This window comes from Strongylocentrotus purpuratus, unplaced genomic scaffold (genome assembly GCF_000002235.5).
Source record: "Strongylocentrotus purpuratus isolate Spur 01 unplaced genomic scaffold, Spur_5.0 spur5_scaffold_17, whole genome shotgun sequence".
Lineage (NCBI taxonomy): Eukaryota > Metazoa > Echinodermata > Echinoidea > Camarodonta > Strongylocentrotidae > Strongylocentrotus > Strongylocentrotus purpuratus.
In genome coordinates this window covers 22,153,124-22,167,713 of record NW_022145602.1, presented here as the reverse complement: position 1 = coordinate 22,167,713, position 14,590 = coordinate 22,153,124, and the positions used below count along the sequence as shown (strand labels likewise).

At 35.8% G+C, this 14,590-nt stretch overlaps 2 long non-coding RNA genes across 2 annotated transcripts; one reads left to right on the top strand and one right to left on the bottom strand.

The window, feature by feature from the left end:
• Positions 1 to 8,303: 8,303 nt before the first annotated feature.
• On the top strand, positions 8,304 to 10,242 carry LOC105446043. Its single transcript, XR_004064495.1, has 3 exons — positions 8,304 to 8,773; positions 9,292 to 9,517; positions 10,097 to 10,242. It is a non-coding gene; the product is annotated as an uncharacterized LOC105446043 (long non-coding RNA).
• A 676-nt stretch (positions 10,243 to 10,918) lies between these two features.
• On the bottom strand, positions 10,919 to 13,090 carry LOC100892579. Its single transcript, XR_004064494.1, has 3 exons — positions 12,788 to 13,090; positions 12,044 to 12,269; positions 10,919 to 11,460 (listed from the first exon to the last, which is right to left on the bottom strand). It is a non-coding gene; the product is annotated as an uncharacterized LOC100892579 (long non-coding RNA).
• Between the last annotated feature and the right edge of the window lie 1,500 nt (positions 13,091 to 14,590).

Below are 14,590 nucleotides of genomic sequence, written 5' to 3'. Positions count from 1 at the left end.
AGTGTATTTCTCTCAATATTCATCGATTCTCTTTGAAATGTCGATATGTTGTAGATAAGGCAATTCTCTACAAGATCACTTTTCACTAAGTTTCATTTTAATGAGGTCATCATAGTACAAAATTCAGTTAAAGGCCACATGTCAGAATTTTCGTCATTTGCGTGTTATGTCTATGGAAGGTGAATTTCGTTCACATCATGAATCTACATGGCATTCATCTATGAGCACTATCTATCTTATGTGTGCTCTGTTTTCTCCCAAGTTGGGGTATGTTATAGCTGAGACCATGGGCTATAAAAGCGGTGCTTTTAGTTTTTTGATCAGATGATGGTATCATGTCACAATTTTCAATTGAAAGTCGAATTTGCAAATTCCGTAGAACTTTGCAGTAATTATGATGTCACGTATGTCCTATTTGTGAAATTTTAACGTTAGCAGTGTCCTAGTATTGAGTTTAATTGACGATGGTTTGATTGAGAATAAAAATAAAAGAACAACAATGCATTGCGGCATAAACGGATGAATTAGGAAATGTTTTACAAATTTAAAATACAATATATTCAAACATTCATATTAAATAACATCGAAATTAAAGAATTGAACCTGAATGAGTAAATTGTTAAAAACTATATTCAACTTCGAAATTTGTATTTCATTTTTGATCTTCCGAAATCATTTGATATAAAAAGGAGATACACAAAGTGAAGAAGAACATGATGATGTAAAGCAAAGAAAGAAAAGAAAAGTTGATGGTAAGATGGTAAGAGGATAGACAGAGGGTATAGTAACACTATCCTAAGGTATCGATATCAATATTCAAGCATTACACATTATACAAATTACAAATGATAGAGGCGAAGTTATTATGCGAATACTTATATGACAAATTGTACACATTTATATTTTCCTCTAGGTAATAGCTACTACAAGAAAAAGGTTATGTTTTATCCAAACTGTAAAAAAAGGGGAATTATTAGAAGAAGTAAAAGTAGAAGAAGAAAGAGGGAAAAGAGAATTGAGAAAAAAGGAGATGGGTGAGATGCCTTGCTGCCTTCCTCTTTATCTCTTGTTTTGTCTCGATCTGCCTCTCTATTTCTGTATAGTCTCCCCCTTTCTCTCTGCATCATCCCAGTGTCTCATTTATTAGTGTATTACATGTATACAAATCAAATCAAAGGAAATTTGAGGCAATTTCAATCGTTTAGCCATTCACTGCCATGCATACTAACAATCATTTCTAGAATTAACATCTTATAGATGTTGGTTTATGGATGGGTAAAATATAAATATCTTACTCATATTTTATATTGAATCAGGACTAAATAAATCACTGTGTTCATGTTTAATTGATAAAAAAAGGGCTTAAAAACTTTATTTGCATGTTATCTCAAGACTTGACAGATGGCACACGGAAGCATTCACATCCTTAGTGCGTTAAAACGTTATTCAAACGGTAGATCTTTCTTTCCAATACGGAACGGTCAATAAGCAGCATGAAACTTAATTAAGATATAGTCCTTATTAGTCATAATCAGCTCTATTGACGTCATTGTTGCGTATTTAGTGCGTCGAAATATCACTTCAATGATTGGTATAAGTATATCTCTGCAATGTTTAGTAATAGCAGGGCACTCTCCCTGGTAATAGTTAACAGTTATCATATATAACGATCCTCAATCGAAAACATGAAGGGGGCGCTGTGCCACTTTCAATCATGGTCATCATTTTAATATCGTCATCATCGTATTCATGAACATAATCGTTTTTTGATTATCGGCAACACTTTCATGACCAGTATTCAAAAGAGCTTATTTATGCTAGAAATATGGAAGGCATTGTTCTCAATTGCATCTCTCTCTCTCTCCTCTCTCTTGCTGTGTTTCCCTTCTCCCCTCATGTTCTGCCCCTCTCCTTTACTTGGTCTGTCTCTGCATCTCTCTCTCACTCTCTATCTCTCTTTCCCTCTCTACACTTTTATCCTCTCCCTCTCTCTCTCTCTCTCTCTCTTTCTCTTGCCTTGCCTTCTTCTTATTATATTGCTCTGTCTCCCTCTGTTCTACACAGTTGAAACTTGACTAATGGATATACCATAATGGAAGTAGTATTTAATAAAGAAAGATGAAATCGTGAAAATGCGTTCTTCATTATGTTACACACGTATCACCTAATTCGTCAAAGTGACGAATTAAAGTCTAGTTTTTTTTATTATTCTTCCTCGAATTTGTTCGCAAGATATCTCAAGAATGAAAAAAGCTATTATCATGAAACTTTTAATGATGATAGATCTTAGTCTAACTTAGAACTGCGTGACTTTTCAAAGACTAAAAATTATCGTGACGTCATCCAGGCGCCATTTTGTAAAAATCAACTTATGATCATATCTTCATAACGGAAAGTAATTTTTCATCCATATTTATCATGAATTAGATCAATATCCGTCCGGTCAATTTCAGGTCAAAAAATGCACGCAAAAATGCGCGTACGCTTTTGTCCGCGCGTTTACGCGCGCGAAATTTTTTCAAAATACTTCAAATCATCCCAAATTATTTTTACATACGTTTCAGGCCATATGGAGCATTTGATAAAAAAATTACGCACACGCGCATGCGCGCGCGTTTTCGCGCGTACTTGCATTCTGCTACATAGAATCGCCGATTTTTTTCTGTCATCATATTTGGTACATTTTTCCAAGCATTTTGATAATTTGTTCACCTTTTATTAACGCAATGAGCGTCCGTTAAAGTTGACAGCACGCGCGGATTTGTGTTATCTTTATCCACAATACATGGGCAAAAACATGCCTATATAAAATTCATTGTAACTCTTTAAAATAGATAGAAACTCCTAATATTTTTTCATATTTTGATAGATTATGAGTCGGAGATATGATTGCGTGTCTCATTTGATCCTCAATTAAATCATGACGTCACCATAATGGCCTCCAAACTCAAAATTTTAATTTGCATATTATGACGTCAGCATATTTTGGGAAAATTGATTGTATCTCTGTAAATATTGATTAATTTTCTTTCAAATTTTGATATGTTCTAGCTGAGACAATTTTCTACAAATTCATTTTTCATAATTTTCCAGTTTGACAAAGGTATCATGGCGTATTTTTGCGATTAAAGGAGGCATGTCAATTTTTCACATTTTGCGTGTATTCTCTATGGCACATGACTATTTCTCAAAACTGCATTCTACATTTCCGTCTTTCGCGAGCAATATCTCCGTTGTTTTAGCTTTGTTTTTGCTGAGCTTCGAATATGTTGTAGCTGAGACAATTACCTATATCCAATGTGCACTTCATTTTTTGATCATATGCCGGGATCATGCTCATATTTAACTTGCAAAGTAGGATTTCAGAATTCCATTTCCCGTTTACGCGTAATCGCTATGGGAGATGTTTTGATATATCAGTAACGCACTTGACTTTCAACCTCGAGATCCCTGGTTCGAGTCCGGGTGTCTCCAACAATTTTTTTCTCCACTTTTTTTTCCTTTTGAACTTTCACTGTACCATCTCCTTTGATTATTTAAACACGTAAAATCGAAAAATAATGTCATAAACAACCCTTTTTACTTTATTATTACCCTATTATCACTTAATCCATTACTTTTTGCGTGTAATCCCTATGGGAGATGACTTTTTCTCAAATCTGGATTCTACATTCCTGTCTTTTGCGAGCAATATCGCCGTTAGTTCTTCTTGGATTTTGTTGATTTTTGAGTATGTTGTAGCTTAGACTATATGCTATCTAAATCAATCCTTATTTTTTCAATAAGATGTCAGGATCGCGCTCATGATCATGATCATTATCATCATGATCATCATTATCATAATGATGATAATCATTTATCAATTACATTTTCATTTCTTTGAATAAGATAAAATCGTCAAAAGGTGTTCTTCATGATGTAAATTAGAGTCAAATGTGTAACTAGTTACTGCACAGGGTCAAAGGTCATATATTGTTTCAATCCATCTTCCCTTGATCCATGATGATCAAGGAGACACAATTTAATCTTGACATATGGATAGATCATAATGGGAGAAGCATATAAATGGGAGAAGCATTTTTTAAATTAATATATCGTGTAATGCATTATTCTTTATGTAAACCATTATCATACGTATCACCTAATTCGTCTAAGTGACGAATTAAAGTCTAGTTTTTATTTATTATTCTTCCTCAAATTTGTTCGCAGGATATCTCAAGACTGAATGAAGCCATTGTTATGAATTTTTCAATGATGATAGATCTTAGTCTAACTTAGAACTGCGTGACTTTTCAAAGACTCAAAATAATCGTGACGTCATCCAGGCGCCATTTTGTGAAAATCAACTAATGATCATATCTTCATAACGGATATTAATTTTTCATCTATAATTATCAGGATTAAGATCAATATCTGTCCGGTCAATTTCAGGTCAATAAATGCGCGCAAAACTGCGCGTACGCGTACGTGCGCGCGTAAAATTTTAAATTGCTCAAAATCGTTTAATTCTTTTTTTGCATACGTTTCAGGCCATTATAAGCATTTCATAAAAAATCGCGCAAAACACGCATTTTTGCACGTTTTCGTTTGTCACGGCCGAACGAAAAATAATTCCTAGTATATTTGTTTTGACAGGATATTCCTCATATTTTTCTGAACAATTTGATACCATGTTCATCTCTTTATCACTATTAATAACGGAATGAGCGTCCGTTCAAGAAAAATAACCGTGCGCGCGAGCTCATGTATTACATAGCATATATGGGCAAAAACATGCCTATAAAAAGTGCATCGGGGTGAATAAGGACTGCCATTTTTTCATATTTAGATAGAGTATGAGTTAGAGATATGATTTCATATCTCATTTGGCCATTCAATACATTTTGACGTCATCATAATGGCCTTGGAAGTCAAAATACAAAATTGCATATTATGACGTCATTATATTTATGGAAAATTTAGTGTATTTCTCATAATATTGACTGATTTTCTTCCAAATTTCGGTTTCTTGTAGTTGAGGCAATTGCCTTCAAGATAAATACACACTACTTTTTATTTCATTGACGTCATCATAGTACAAAATTTAATTAAAGGCCACATTTCAGAATTTTCTTAATTTGCGTGTTATGCCTAAGGAAGGTGAATTTCGTTCACATCATGAATCTTCATGACATTGATCTTTGAGCACTATCTAGGTTATGAGTACTCTATGTTCTTCCAAATCAATTATCTACATCTACATCATCTAATAAATTATCTACAATATTGACGTACATCTTTTATCATTTCGATGACATCATCTTAGTGAAAATTTCAATTAAAGGCGACATGTCAGAATTGTCTTAGTTAGCGTGTTAGGCGACTTTTTCTGAAATCCTGATTCTACAAATCTCTATCGAATACCTGAAGGGGGCGCTATACCACTCTTAATCATGGTCTTTATCGTATTTATGATCATTATCATTAGATCATCATCGGCACACTTTCATGATAACAAAATAGCACGTATCACCTAATTCGTCAAAGTGACGAATTAAAGTCTAGTGGCATTTGTGACCTTGATTAAGATTCAGGTTTTGGAGAATCAGGCCTTCGTCTGCTTGATTTCGAATGTGTGTCGTTTGTGTGTTACTCTTGTTTTGGCGGTGTTGTTGTTTGTTTATTTTTAAAACAATTTTAATTTGTTGTCTTTGTTGTCGGTATATTTTTGCTTCTTGGAAAGGCTGGGTTTTTAATTGAATTATTTGACATGTTTTTGACATACTTGCATACTTGGTTGTAGGCCTACATGAAGAAAATATGCAACTTTGGTTGTCAACAATCCCGTAAAAACAACTCAATACTATAGTCATAATGTAACAATGATGCTTCAATCGATCCTATCCCACCATTAAAATTGACAGAATCCAAACTTCCCTTTTTTCTCAAGACTTCAACGGATTAAATTAACAATTACCAATCAAAGAAATACGCATAGTACAGGTAACTCTAACAATACTGTACAATATTTTCTTCGTTCTTAATGCTTTTCCTAAATAATTTCAATGTGGCGCCATCTAAATGCTGTTATCACCGTCATCATCATCTTGAGAATGGCGTCCTCTCTGGTATCTCACTGCATACGTTAAAGGGGAAGTCCACCCTGAAATTGAGTTAGTTTTAATAGGAGTAGAAAAATGAGAGAAACAAGTCAGTGAACGTTTGAGCAAGTTCCGATTGAAAATAAGGAAGTTAGGATTTTTTAAGTTGTGATCAATCAAACACAAATTGGCAACTCTATGACGTCTCGTGCGAGCTCAACTTCCATTTGCTCAGTACTAAAAAAATCTAAAATTTTCATTTTCCCTCAAGAAATTTTTTAACCATACATGCACCCTAAATATAATAATTGCAAATATGTTTCTATACTCCCCCTGCAAGGAACAAATATATATTCCGTCATCAATAACGAAGAAAACATGATTTTATGGAATATTATGCACAAAGCAAATGAAGGAGAGCTCGTATAATAAGTCACAGAGTTGCCAATTTGTATTTGATTGATCACAACTTCAATAATTCATAACTTTCTTATTTTCATTCAGAATTTGCTCAAACTTTCATTCACCTAATTTTCTTATTATTCTGCCTCTATCGAAACAAACTTATTTTGGGGGTGGACTTTCCCTTTAACAAAAATGAAATAAATCATACCTCCCTGTATTTCGATGTTTCTTCCCTGCCACCATGCACCACCATCACCATTACAGCATTGCAGTTTGCCATTTCTCTACCGTGGTGTCAATGTATTTTTTGTAAGGAGGTGCTATAGTGAGTTTACATGTGCGGTAGATTATAATTCGCCGATACAAGAATTCGTGGAAATACTATAAATTGGTGTACAAGTCTGCACGCAACAAGAAACATCCCTTAGTCTCTCGAAAAGTCTTTGGCTGGGTCAAATGTAAGACAATGATTTTTCCGGAGGCGATTTGTATAAAGTGCAAAGCATTACGTAAGACCTGTAAGTCATAGAACTGAGTAAACACGCGATCGGCATTAAATCTGCCCTGAGAGGCCAATATAATGCGACTTTATTAGCTAAACACTGTTTCAAATAATCAGGCTTTCGTTGTCAACTGATTCTTTATAAGGTGTTTATGCCTTTATTAGTTTTAATAATAATAATATTAATAATAATAATTATTATTATTATAAAACTAATAATATAATGGAAAGTTATATGTCTTGTTTACCCAGGTTAACCTCATAGGTTTTAGTACACTCCTTCTTGAAGGCCAGGTAATCGGGGCCGGTGATCCCGGGGGGACGGGGGAACACGTCCCCTCCCCCCCCCCCCCCCCCTCAATTTTGAAAAAGTGCACACAAACAATGTATAGCGAATAAAGACTTAAGACTGCAACACACTTTTCGTTTTCCGTTTTCGATTTTCTCGCATCAACTAATTACTTTTAAAATATATTTTTTTAAATATGAGGATGTAGCAATTTTTGGAACCGAACCCTTTCAATGGGCAATTATCGAGAAACGTAAGGATCCGTCGAAAATTCGAGCTGTACCAATAAACCATTATTGGCGAAAATGCATAACAAAATCATATGAATACATATATATATATATATATAATTATATATATATGAAGCGCAAATGAAAATGAGGAATAATAGTTACTAGCTAAAATCCAAGTTCTCCCTAACTACCATACCTATTAGAACATTTTGGAAAGGTTGAAAAAACGTCTCTGCCTAGAACCGAACAGTTGCCACTGGCTTAGAACGCCAATGCATTAACCATTGTAATACGGAGAAAGGACAGTGGCTTCGACGACACCATATTTGAATGTTCAATAGATTGACAATTTCAAACCACAACTAATCAAATCTTTGGTCGGTGGCAGTAAATATTCGACATATTTTTCTTCTTTTTCTACTCCTTTTTCTGACTGAAGAAAATAATAAGCACCAAAAAAAAGTAGACCAATGGTGTGAACAGCGTCCTGGTCTAACTTCTGACTTCCATAGCCAGCAGATTATAGCTAGCAAATGTTCCTTTCATTCTGACGATGATATTGATATTAACAGCGCACTATAACGTGTTTTGGGGGATAAAAACCCACTTAACAACAAATCCATTACCTCAGTCAGGGGTAAAGTCATACCTTTATATTATTTTGAGAACAACAATAATAGACAGGGGAAGGGAAGTTATATTTAGGAGACAAATAAATAATAATAATAATAGTAATACAATATTTATATAACGTAAAATAAACATAAGTTTATCTTCGCGCTGTACAAGCATATATGAAGAGCTTAATTCCAAAAGGCGCTAAATCCATTTTTTACCAAAATGGAGTTATTAGTATGAGTACATACCAGTTGCACATGCGCATTTAAATCACCATTCCTTTTCTCAAAATAATTTTCAGAAATATGAAATAAATTGACACCAAAAATGTGTTTAGTTCCAAAAGGCGCTAAATCCAAAAGTGTTTAATTCCAAAAGGCGCTATATCCACCTTGTGTGTTTTGATCAATCAGAGCGCAGTATTGTTCCAGTGACCCGGATTGACAACAGCTTTTAGCTTGCTGCTTGCATCAAGATCGATCCTATTTCTGCAGTATTTACAGTGTTTTGATAGTCTTTAGCTCACTTAGCAGCATGGATGAGCGAGGGGTGCTAGTTGAGAGAACCAACAATCCAAGAAAAAGAAAGCGTAATGAAAAATAATGGGCCAAAAACCAGAACAAGGAAGATCATAACACCGCTCCTGGTAAGTTTAGTCCCACTTACTTATTTTTGTGTTAGTGTGTAATTAAGTGCAGATGCATTTGCATTATATTGCATTGAATGAATTGTAATACTAATAGGTAATAGTCTAACTAAGACTATTGCAATTCTGTTTGCATGTAGTATGAGCTCAAGGCTTAACCAAAACGAATTACTAGATACAATTTTGTAATTAAACTGAGGCCGTGAGGGTAAATTACGTGTTTACTGCCGCGCCACGGCTTCGGCTTCAGTCACTGGTCACTGGCTTTGGCCTTTGGGCACTATCCGCCCTGGACCTGGTGCAGTACTAGTTTATGGATATTTCACAAGCCTTTGTTACATCATGCCATAGCATAAGTGTAATGATAATTAGCCATCTATTAAGAAAATATCTGCTGTAAGTCTGTAACAAACATTTTGTATTTGAGTGCAGTCATAATCGGTGTTTTGTTAAATTTGAGGAATTTGTTTTCGTGGAATAACTGATGTTTACCATGATGACTTTTGTTTTATCAATAGGGAAGCAACCAGCCATTGGATGCCAGCACATGCCTCACAGCTTTTGTAAGGCATCTTTGCTGACAGAAGGAGACATCACAGATACTTTCCAGGACTGCTACAGAGACTCGAACAACCGCGGCAAGATTCATTCATCATGTGCCACTTACAACTCAATCCAGTCATGCGCCATCGAGGAAATGGTCCACAACCAAGGAGAGAGCGGAACCATGCCCCAACATTTCAAGTAAGTTTTAATTGAGTCATTAAAAAAATATATCATTTGCTTGCAAATCAAATTGTTGAATACAGATCATACACAATTGCCAGAATTGATACCAATTATCTCATTGCAATAATTTTCTGTTAATTTTAATTGACTTGTTTAGTCGCTGGGGTTTTTCTTGCTACTGGGGGAGGGGGGGGGCTTACATGTTTTGTCATGTGTAATATGCTATCTATGTTACACATGTCAAACTAGGTCGTAATGTTGTTTTTATTTTATACCGGGTAGCGTCGGTTGAACCATAAACAACTGGATCAAAGTGAATTCACGAATTCCCCTCGCGCAATCAACATACACTGCATGTCACACTGTGCAAAAAATGTGCACTCGCGCAATGCAATTCTGTATGTAGATAACATGCACGAGCAGTATAGGCAAGGACAGTTGGTGGGAGGGGGGGGGGCTATGCTTAGTATTACAAACTTGTTTATTTAGATTAAATGAAACCAACAAAAATAAACTTTTCATGTACGGTTTTTGTGATTTATAATACAGGTAGCTGGAAATGTCCATTAACAATGTTTCACTTTTAATTTACAGATAACGACACAGCAAGGGGAAAATGTGGAGGTGTGCTCCGGAAGATTCAGATCCATCCTTGTACTTGGTAGGAAACGTCTGGGCAACCTAATGAAGTACGCCTGCCATTCAAAATCACAGAGGCCAAACGCATCTACATGAGACCATATATGTATGCATAATCAGCACTCAAGTATGTCTTTTATCTGCTGTTTATGAGGAGTGAGTTACATTAGTGAACTATGAATAATTTCCATTAAAATAAACAGGCAGTAAAGACTTGTATTGTGTGAAATTTGAAAATCTTAAAAATTTGCTTTACTCATTATCTCATGTCATAACGGTGAGTTAATTAAGACATACAAGAATTGGCAAGTACTTAAAAATAATTTAACGTACAGTCATTAATGTACAGTTTCTTTAACAATATCATATGAATGTCAACAAGAAGATACCTTACAATGGAAATTATTCATAGTTCACTAATGTAACTCACTCCTCATAAACAGCAGATAAAAGACATACTTGAGTGCTGATTATGCATACATATTATTTGAATAATTGTTTGTTAACATCCTAATGGAAGTAGGAGCAATAAAACTCTACCCATACAATATCAGTAGGCCTACAATCTACTGTAAAGTAGTGAGATTAGCCACAATCAATTAGTTGTTATCATACAGTAAAGGTAGCAAAGCGCCAAATATTAATTATCTGTGTGCATGCATTCTGGTTTAGTAAATTTGCATTAATAATTACCAGCGCTACTTACAACAAAATGCATACATGGGTAATAAAACGGGATTTGATTCCAACAGCACTGCTCAATGAATGCACATTTTAGAAGCCTTCTCTGTTCTTGAATTAAATAGTTTAAACTGATCCATTAACTGTGTAAAAGGCATGAAATCAAATGTCAATCTTCATAGGCAGCAATGATGCCCTCGTCCTCATCACTCTCTACGTCACTTGCATCAGTAGGCGCGCACACCTCTTTGTAAAAGGCACCTACTTCCTGAATGAAGTTGCGTGGCTCATACCCTACTAGCGGGTCCACTTGTAGCTCCACCCCCATCGCTCGTAGAAGATTTGCTACATCCCGCTGCTTCGCTGGCTTTACACAGCTTAACAATGGGAGCTGATTGACCAGAAGAGTACTCCATCTCTTTCCTCTCTTCAATATGGTGTACTCATCTCCAGGTGCGCTATAATACTTGGCGACAGTGACTGGGGCTGGAGCTGGTCTCATGTAGATGCGTTTGGCCTCTGTGATTTTGAATGGCAGGCGTACTTCATTAGGTTGCCCAGACGTTTCCTACCAAGTACAAGGATGGATCTGAATCTTCCGGAGCACACCTCCACATTTTCCCTTACTGTGTCGTTATCTGTAAATTAAAAGTGAAACATTGTTAATGGACATTTCCAGCTACCTGTATTATAAATCACAAAAACCGTACATGAAAAGTTTATTTTTGTTGGTTTCATTTAATCTAAATAAACAAGTTTGTAATACTAAGCATAGCCCCCCCCCCCCTCCCACCAACTGTCCTTGCCTATACTGCTCGTGCATGTTATCTACATACAGAATTGCATTGCGCGAGTGCACATTTTTTTGCACAGTGTGACATGCAGTGTATGTTGATTGCGCGAGGGGAATTCGTGAATTCACTTTGACCCAGTTGTTTATGGTTCAACCGACGCTACCCGGTATAAAATAAAAACAACATTACGACCTAGTTTGACATGTGTAACATAGATAGCATATTACACATGACAAAACATGTAAGCCCCCCCCCCTTCCCCAGTAGCAAGAAAAACCCCAGCGACTAAACAAGTCAATTAAAATTAACAGAAAATTATTGCAATGAGATAATTGGTATCAATTCTGGCAATTGTGTATGATCTGTATTCAACAATTTGATTTGCAAGCAAATGATATTTTTTTTTAATGACTCAATTAAAACTTACTTGAAATGTTGGGGCATAGTTCCGCTCTCTCCTTGGTTGTGGACCATTTCCTCGATGGCGCATGACTGGATTGAGTTGTAAGTGGCACATGATGAATGAATCTTGCCGCGGTTGTTCGAGTCTCTGTAGCAGTCCTGGAAAGTATCTGTGATGTCTCCTTCTGTCAGCAAAGATGCCTTACAAAAGCTGTGAGGCATGTGCTGGCATCCAATGGCTGGTTGCTTCCCTATTGATAAAACGAAAGTCATCATGGTAAACATCAGGTATTCCACGATAACAAATTCCTCAAATTTATCAAAACACCGATTATGACTGCACTCAAATACAAAATGTTTGTTACAGACTTACAGCAGATATTTTCTTAATAGATGGCTAATTATCATTACACTTATGCTATGGCATGATGTAACTAAGGCTTGTGAAATATCCATAAACTACTGCACCAGGTCCAGGGCAGATAGTGACCAAATGCAGTGACCATGTGACTAAAGCCGGCGAAGGCGAAGCCGTGGCGCGGCAGTAAACACGTAATTTACCCTCACGGCCTCAGTTTAATTACAAAATTGTATCTAGTAATTCGTTTTGGTTAAGCCTTGAGCTCATACTACATGCAAACAGAATTGCAATAGTCTTAGTTAGACTATTACCTATTAGTATTACAATTCACTCAATGCAATATAATGCAAATGCATCTGCACTTAATTACACACTAACACAAAAATGAATAAGTGGGACTAAACTTACGAGGAGCGGTGTTATGATCTTCCTTGTTCTGGTTTTTGGCCCATTATTTTTCATTACGCTTCCTTTTTCTTGGATTGTTGGTTCTCTCAACTAGCACCCCTCCCTCATCCATGCTGCTAAGTGAGCTAAAGACTATCAAAACACTGTAAATACTGCAGAAATAGGATCGATCTCGATGCAAGCAGCAAGCTAAAAGCTGTTGTCAATCCGGGTCACTGGAACAATACTGCGCTCTGATTGATCAAAACACACAAGGTGGATATAGCGCCTTTTGGAATTAAACACTTTTGGATTTAGCGCCTTTTGGAACCAAACAAATTTTTTGTGTCAATTTTTTTTCATATTTCTGAAAATTATTTTGAGAAAAGGAATGGTGATTTAAATGCGCATGTGCAACTCGTATGTACTCATACTAATAACTCCATTTTGGTAAAAAATGGATTTAGCGCCTTTTGGAATTAAGCTCTTCATATATAATCACATAAAAGGAATCAACACAGAGAAATATACAAATCTTATACTACTAAAATGACTAACTCAACATAGTAAATAACATAATAAAGAGATAGCTAACATGATCGAAATAAAGAACGTAAGTAAGGATAGTTTAAACTATTTAATTAAGGCCAAAGAGGTGCGTTTTTAGTGAAGATTTGAATGTTGCAGAAGTTGGTGCCTGTCGTATGAAATTGGGGAGATTGTCCCAAAGGTTTGGTCCAGCAACTGCAAATGATCTGCCCCCATAGAATATAGTATTGGTTTTTGGTACACAAAGTAATGCTTGATTATTTGAACGGAGGGTTCGGGGTGGGTGGTATTGTTTGAGTAAATCAGTAAGGTATGAAGGAGAAGAACTATGTTGTGCTTTAAATATAATTAATAAGAGTTTGAATATGATGCGCTTATCTACAGGAAGCCAGTGTAGTTTCTAGTTAGTTCTAGTGGAGTACTAGTTATAATTTGTTGGTGTGGAGTGCGAGTGACCAGCCTCGCTGCAATGTTATGTATCAGCTGGATCCGGTGAATATCAATTGCGGGAAGTCCAAACAACAAGCTGTTGCAGGAGTCTAATCTGCTTGTCATAAATAAATAATAAACGAATAGAATACTTCTATTAAAAACAGACTACTTCTATTTTGTAATGATAAACTATTCCGAAGTCTGCAATTCAGTCAAGAAACTCGTCACTGTAGTAAAATCTCTGTTGTTACTATACAAAATGAAAATATCCCACCAGTTGAATTGCCCCGAATCCAAAATGAAAAAAAAAAGGATAGGTCAAAATACATCTTTCAATCATACCCGTAATAACCATACAGTTCGTCCCAACTGCCAGTTTTAGCTTGACCCGTTATGTTACAAATTTTGAGAATGTATACAGTCAGGTACTCAAGTTCAAGTAGGATGCCCCCGAAAACCGACTAACTTACTTAACAAGACGTGGGTTCAAATTTACTGATACCAGTGGAGGACCTTTTGTTTACAAGAAAACGAATACCAGGACAAACTAGGTAGAGGGATTTTCGTTTGATGTGTTTTTGCGACGCAAGAGAGGAGTTGAATTATGTCTAGTAATCACTGAAACTGTTTTTGAATCAATTCTTATAATTACATGTATGGGTTAAACAAGTCATTACAAACACCTACAAATAACACATGTTAAATGTGATACTAATGTTCAATATTGTGTTTATTGCATCTGAGTCAAAGGTCAAGCGTAAAACTGTTTCTCATCTATGTATGTATGTTGTATGTGATTTTGGTTCTACCACATCCATTCTCCGTATCCTCCACTGGTTTACA